Consider the following 8,189-nt stretch of genomic DNA (forward strand, 5'->3'; position numbering starts at 1 on the left):
CACACTTAGAGCGGCCCATAGTTTTCAGCAACTTGGGGCCGAGACCCCGCTTGAAACTAGCAATCTTCTTCGTCTCAGTGTTCACAAACTCAGGAGCATACCTTGACAGGTGATTGAAAGCATGCAAGTACTCCTTCAGAGTTTTGTTGCCCTAAGTCAACTGCATAAACTCAGTATGCTTCATCTCCATAACACCAGGAGGGATGAAATGCCCCTTGAAGACTTCACGGATGAGATTCCAGTCAATCACAGTATTATTAGGGAGAGCCTCCCGATACTGATTCCACCATATGCCTGCCGGGCCCTGCAGTTGGTGAGCTGCATACTCGGCCTTCAAACCCTTGGTCAGCCGAAGCAAGCGGAACTTTTGTTCCACCGTGTTCAGCCACTCCTCAGCTTGAACGGGTGCTTCAGCCTCTCTGAACGATGGGGGCTTTGTATCCATGAAATCCTTGAAGCTACTGTACTGGTTAGGTGCTGGCCCTTCTTGTGCATTACGACCACCCTGATTTGCCATCCGGTTGATGGTCTCAGTGAGCATCCTCTGATTTTCCACCATCATTTGCATCAGCTCAGCTGGATTTGGTGGTGGAGGAGGAGGGGGTGGATTCATGTTTGCACGCTGTTTCGCACCTCGAGTGCCACGAGACATCTATAAAAATACCGTCAGTGAGTCTTGATGATGACAAGATTTGCCGTAGAAGAACTTATATTCATGCCTGAAAGTATTCGAGAGAATAGCTTTACAGAAAAGGCACAATAATTCAATTCCACAAAACAACATCACCAATCCAACATATGACAAAGATATCCATAATATGCACCACAAAAAACATCGTCATAACTGATCGAACATGTTAAGGTTACACATTGGGTCCATAAAGTTATTACACCATCACCGTAGATGACATGAGTCAAAGATCAAGGTTCCGGATTACATCATGATTACAAAAGCACCACTGCTGACTGCCCTACTACAAAAGATCCTCACATATCAACTATCCACTACACTCCCAGCTTGTCGTCTGAGTCAGCGTCGAAGATTGCCTCTCCATCCTCGTCGCTAACTGGCTCCAGCTCCTCGTCCTCCACATCCTCGTGCAAAGGTGGTGCAGCCACGGCTGGTCCATCTACCTCTATGCCGTCATCATCGGCCACAATCACCTGGGATCCCACCTCTAGGTACACTTGGGCGGGGCGAGGAATAGGGTGTAGTAGGTTGTTGAGACAGTGAATCTCCATAAGACCAGCCTCAATCTGATCCTGTAGATAGTTCTCCCGCTCAAGCGACTGGATCTGTTGCATCTCCCATGCCCGGCGCCTGTTCTCCGACACACGGAGCGCAGCATCCCTCTCACGAGTGACCTGCACCAAGCGCCCCTGCACTGTCTCCCTCTCTCGAGCTAACTGACTCATCTGATCCTGCTTATGATCTCTCTCCCTAATGGCCTTCACCCATTGCTGCCTACGGTACTCCGCAATGTCTTCCCAGTCATTGCGGTCCTTCTTAGCTTGCCCCAGGAGTCTAGCCTACTTGCAAAACTTGCGAGCACGCTTTTCAGCCTTCTGTTGCATGTCCTGAGCCTGGCGAACAGCCACCATCACCTGTGCATAGGTGTCCTCTCGCAGACTGAACAGCTTGAGCATAGCCATCATAGCACTCATAGCAGGACTGGAACTCTCAGCTCGCTCTCCTCTACCTCGGACCAACGCACAACCATCAGCCTGCTTCCACTCCGCTGCTACTGGGTCAGCACGGGGAATGGAGGCCGCTGGTCCTCTTGTCAGCTCATCACCAAACCTTTGACAGATGTTGAGCAGCATAGCATGGGCTGCAACCTGAGCTGCTTCCCATGGAGTCTGCCCATCTGAGTTACAGTTCCACCCAGTCCATGCAGGTCTGCCCCCATGTGGAGGGGCAACTCCCTGCACCGCAAACCACTCCGACTCTCCTGTCACATCCGCCTCCCACCAAGAATACTGAGGTGGCTCAGTATACCCTATAGACTGCAGCACCCTCCAGAGCAAAGTAGGAGTGCCAAACTCGCTCAAGAAGGTGTCACTGGGGCGTGGTGAAGCGGGCACGTCCATCTGTGGAAAGGAATAGGAATACCATGGGTAAGAGAGGATTAGTTTAAGCAACATTTATTTAATTAAAAGGGATGGCATTGTAAGGGAAGGAGTAGACAGAATATATGTTTGAATGCGACATGATACATGCACGAATCGTACGTCCTCACAAACTTAGAAAATTAATATTCTAACAGATATACGGTGGCATACATTCGTCTCTCAATACGATAACTAGCGATTTACACGCGCGCTGTTAGAGTACCTACAGAAAACTTCATTGCAGCCCAACAGTTCCCAATATATAACTGAAGAAAGCAGTAAACTAAGTGCGCATTGCTTATACATGCCCAACATGCACAAACAATGACACCACAACTACCCGAGAAATTAAATACTCCCCAATTTAGTTTCTTTGGTGGTTCCATGGTTTTGGCACGTAACCACACCAGAAAACCACCGCGAACACTCCCCTAGACCGCCGTTTGGACGACCATGCTCTCATAGCTCACACTTACCAGAACGTAGGTGCGACGTTGCATAATTTAAATCTAGCGACATATGTGGCTAACTCACATATGAAGGCTACCTCTACAATTAGACCATAGGGTAGCATAGTGCGGTCATCACACATCCATACCTGAGTACTGCCGGAGATGCATAAATAAAACCCCCCAAGTCAGTACTTAAATAGCCACCTATAGTCCTTATATGGGCAAGGAGGATTCGACCACTGGCATAACTTAAGTATTGATTTTCACAATTTTATTTAAAAACTCTTTTGTTTTTAAGTACACAAACACTGCATTTATAATGCTGAACTTGCTCCGATGCCAGCTGTCACAGAACCGACCAAATTATAAGAGTTCAAGTGTAGAAACGATCGACAAGAAATCAAGTTTCCAAACTTGAGCCCATATAATCCCGGTAGTCAACTGAAATCACGAAGGACTTCAAACCAACTTGCAACAAACCAAGATCGTAATAGTTCAACATGACACAACGAATGTTACAAAGTCATTCATTGTCGTCGAAGCGGCACCACATAGGAGTTACTTAGTTATTACAACACATGTTCGTAGTAGCGGAAGCAAAATATTTTACAACACATAAATCAAAGTTCATTGCACAAGTTCTTGTTTGGCCAGGGTCTCATGCCATCCATCCAAAAGCAACAGGTATGAAGTAGTTAGAGAACCATGCCCAACGGTTTAGTCCTCATCCCCAGCGGGATGGAGACAGGTCTTGCAGAAGCCATCATAAAAAATATCATCTGCAACAGGTGGAATAAACTCTGAGTACGAGGATGTACTGAGCTAGACTTACCCATCTAGTAAAACATAAAAGACACCAAGGATCATGCAATTTTGAGAGTAAGTGTGGCTGGCTTGACTCAACCTTTGCCAAAAGCTTAATTAATTACCTACCAATTGGTATTAGCTTCATATTGATCATCATTAACCTACCATTAGATTAGCACCTGTACTAAAACACATCACTTGATTATTACAAGCAATAATAACCATATCAAGTTCATCATGTGTTTTTCCTTGTTATCATCATTATCACGAACCATTGTTCTTTAGTGGATGCTACGTTTGCCGCTGCTCTGTCAAGTTCTCACTATCCGGGAGAGACGGCGATTCGAAACGATTCCTATCCAGCTGGAGGGTTATTCCTAGCACTCACCCAAGCATCCCTGTCGGAGAGCCAGCGGGTCACCTTTGGTACGACTCAGGAATCGCACCTCCGATCAGCGCCGCACTCCCAGGGCTACCACTCTGCCAGGGAGGTCAGGAATTTTAACTCACCTGCCTTTGGTCTTACGCCAATGGTCCCCCGCACAACGCACTTCCTCCGGTAGTGCGCACTTTATAGTTGCCGGTCTTCCAGTCTGAGTCATACTACTAGGCTTCGCGGTCGGAACGAGTTATCCGGCCAACTAAGTGTTAGGCATGCATTCAACATGACAATAGGACGTACAACGGTCGGTCCTTAGCTGCCATAGACGGAGTTACTACAACCTTGCAAAACTCCGCCCGGCTTAAGTCCATTTAAACAGGTTCCAACCACGATAGCACATATAGTCAATCGTGATCCGACACAACCCTATATCGTGCAGGTGACAGGATATCACCCGACTTCTACCGATTAAAACATGGCTAAGCTGCTACTCGTTCCTAACTCTATAACCAGGTAGTGGTATGATATCTGGACAAGGATTGAGTAACATGCAGCAAGGGGTTTCATCACAACTCCTATACGTAATGCATCAATTGATATAACATAATCAAGTAAGCTTTTGAAATTAAAGTGATAGACTTAAAAATGCTCCGGGGCTTGCCTTTCACGAACGATGCGGGCTCGTGATTCGGGCACTCAACCTCCTCTTCGGGCTCCTCAAATCCGGCCAGATGGACCTCCGCCTCCAGATTGCACTCCTTGCCTTCGGGGTTCACCTGAAGCTCGAATGTAGATGTCGCTTCCGGTGCACCTATTGCATGCATGTTAAGTAAGAACGGGTGCATGCTAGACGGGGATGAATGCTTGAAAAAGTAATTAGGACTTCACTGAACACTCATTTACTGAGTAAACTCCCAAGATAGACTCACAAGGGATAACCAACTAACTTAGCAAGACCTAACAAGTCCAACTATAAACAGCAAGCATTTCATTTTTTTTAGATAAAGGATATATTATCCGGCTTCATCTATCCAAGGATAGAATCAGGCCAATTATTACAGAGTTTAAAATGGGCGTAAATATTGGCTACAGCAGATTACAACCGTGTACATAAAAACCGGGACAAAAGGAAGTTTTTGACTAAACATAGCCAGCATGCCTTCGAGAAAACCTGAAAAAATCTAAGGCGCACGTCTCTAGATGCTGAGCCCCCGAGATGAGCTGATCTTTAAGATCATCATGCCGTTGCAAGCTTGCCCACTGACGTAACCAATGCGTTCCTCGAAATAGTACCTACAAAAGAGATTTTGGTCTACATCTGTCAAAGACCACCTCATTCCTTGTTAGCCAAATAGCCCAGAGCAGTGCAGCAGCCGCTGTTAATAAAAATAAATTATACTTTTTGGTTCCCAATTTAGACCAACTATTAAACAAATCAGACATACAAATGGGCGGAATAATCCCAAAAAGCAAATGTATAGAACGCCACAAAAATTTGGCATAAAAGCAGTCGAAAAATAGGTGTTGAATGGACCCAGGCAAATGAAAGAAGCAACAACATTTGTCCCCATGCCAATTACGCCGTGCCAAATTATCTTTTGTTAGAATCACACCTCTTTTTAAATACCACATGAAAATTTTAATTTTCATAGGAAGCTTTGTTTGCCAAACATCTAGTGACACTCTGACCCCATTGTTAATTAAAGCAGCATACATCGACTTGACTGAAAAAACCCCTGAGGCCATCAAACCCCATATAAAGACATCTCTTTCCTCGGACAGGTTAACCTGCTGTACAGAAGCAACAATTCAGTTCCAATTTGTTAAGTTTTGTCCCACTAAATTTCTTCTAAAAGAAATATTTAGTACGGGTGAACTTAAGACTTTAGCAACCGTGTCTTGTTTCCTTCTAACAATATTAAATAAACCCGGAAATTTAAATTTGAGAGGTTTGTCTCCTAGCCAAGTATCTTCCCAAAATCGAGTTTGCTTTCCATTATTAATTTTGAAATGACCCAATTACAAGAAGGAATCTCTAATATTCAAAAGACTTTTCCAAAAGTGTGAATCAGTAGGTTTTTTGACATAGCTCCCTATCGTCTTTTCTTTAATATATTTATTTCTTAAGAGTTCTTGCCACATGCCATCCTCATTGAGTAATTTAAATAACTATTTACTTAATAAACATTTATTTTGAATGTTTAAATTTTGAATTCCTAGACCCCCTTGGTCTCAAACGTCGGGCTTGGTAAATTGTTGGCCCAGGTGAACTTTCTTCCTGACAAATCTAACTCCCTTAAATTAAGTGCATCTATTACAGCATTAAACAAAAAACGCCATCTATCAATGTAATTATCATTATTCTTGTCATCCGCCTTACGGATAATGTTAAAGTCGCCACCTATGAGAATAGGTAAGGTTTCTTTTGAGCATACCCGGACCATTTCAGATAAAAAGGCAGACTTAAGTTCACCTTGCGCTAGGCCATAGATAGAAATCAGATTAAATTTAAAGTCACTTTCTTTATGCCTTAATTTAAAGCGAATAAAAAAATCACCTTCCTCAATAGCGCCTATATCAAAAGTTAACAAATGAACGCCTAGTAACTTGCCACCGGATCTGCCACGAGGAGCCTTGCAATGCCAAATAAAATCTCTACCAGCACAAATAGTGTTAAGAGTATTATTTGGAAAATTGTCTCTACCAGTTTCCGATAAGGTAATGAAATCTAGGCTCTTCTCCTTTGTTAAATCTGAAAGGAACCTATACTTTTTACTATCAGCGAAACCATTACAATTCCAGAAAATACCTTTCATTGTGACTAAGATTTAATTTTAATCTTTTTCTTTGAACGAGGGCCTCCCTTAAGTTTGTGTGATACAGGAGTCTGTAGATGTAAAGAATCACAACCCCCATCACCTAAGCCCTCAGCGATATCGGAGCAAATTAAATTTAAAGCCTCTAGGTCAACAAAATCCTCATAAGAACAAACAGTAGATGCATCTTCTACTACAACACAGCTCCCAAAATTTTTATTAGCAGCCTCTGACAGTCTATTGTACTCAACATCTCTTAAAACTTTTAAAGAATGCAAAGTATCCTGATCATTATTGCCTAAGACAACCCCTAGAGAACTTGCAGATAGAGATAAAGAGGCATCATCACATGAAATAAAAGAGATCGGGCTATGTGTATTACCTTTGTTCTTAGGAGTCTCCAGGTTCTTGCTTGCCTTGAGCCTTGAAGCTTTCTCAAGGGAGTCCTGATCCACAATGGAGACATTCCTCTTACTGGATCTCCCCGGTGAAGCTACCCCACCAATACTTGTATTATCTTTAACCCCAGAGTCACTCTGCAATATAATTTTAGCAGCTTCTTGCTGAGGCAACAGCACTACAGTCTTGTTATTTGCATTGCCTGTCTCACTGGCCTTCTGCTTATCCCCTTTGAGTGTGCCAGTTCTTGCTCCATCTACATCCATCTTTCCATCTGCATCTTTACCAATTGTATCACTATCCTTGGGATCATCTCCCTCATTTTCTTTTTCCTTGGGGTCCTCCTCACTAGTAGAGTCCATATCGATGACCTGTGGCTCACCAGTAGGATTTTCCTCCTCAATTTTAAACTGTAGACTGTAAACCTGATCACCAATAACCACATCCACAAAATCTGGGATAAGATTAGGTGCTAGCACAGCTACTTTCATTCTACACCTACCAGTGTTATTAGTAAAGACCATATCAACAGCACGAGGTACACCTAAAATAGTTCCAATTGCCCAAATAATGGAAAAATTTTTAAGCTCTTTAGGTAGTCCTCTGAACTGCACCCACACTTTTCCTATCTCATATTTGTAAACCTCAGGATCTATACCTTTCTCCAAACGGATTCTCCCCTCCTTAGCTTTCGCATCCATTGCTCCCCAATTCACCATATTATCCAGTATACTAGCATGAGGGAAATTAATAATGAAAGCATCATTGCCTTTCAATTCAATTCCCCAATTATGGTTCTTGTGACTTGGCAGAAGTCTTTGCAGTTCCACTGCCAAATCCTGGACAGTAAAGGAACCTTCCAAAACACGTACTAGAGCCAATTTCTCATCACTATGCACCTTAGGATTTTCAGGCACTGGAATATAATAAAAACCCAAACCTTCAACAGCATAACCACACGGAATGGCATTAACAATTGTTTTTTTAAAGTTCTGGCAAAGTTTAGTGACATGTTCCCCAAAACAGATTGCACAGCATAAGGCAACAGTGCATTCATGAATTGTGTGACCTTTGGTGCGGCATCTATAACAAAAGGGCTTGCCCTTATTCTTCTGTGCACCCTTGTCAGAGGACTCTGGGATATCTAACACTGCATTAGATGGGGTAGTCACCTTAGGGTTCTCTGCAGCCTTGTTCTCAGTTGCTTTGCCATTCTCTGAG

Source organism: Sorghum bicolor, chromosome 9, assembly GCF_000003195.3.
Source record: "Sorghum bicolor cultivar BTx623 chromosome 9, Sorghum_bicolor_NCBIv3, whole genome shotgun sequence".
In the NCBI taxonomy this organism is placed as follows: Eukaryota; Viridiplantae; Streptophyta; class Magnoliopsida; order Poales; family Poaceae; genus Sorghum; species Sorghum bicolor.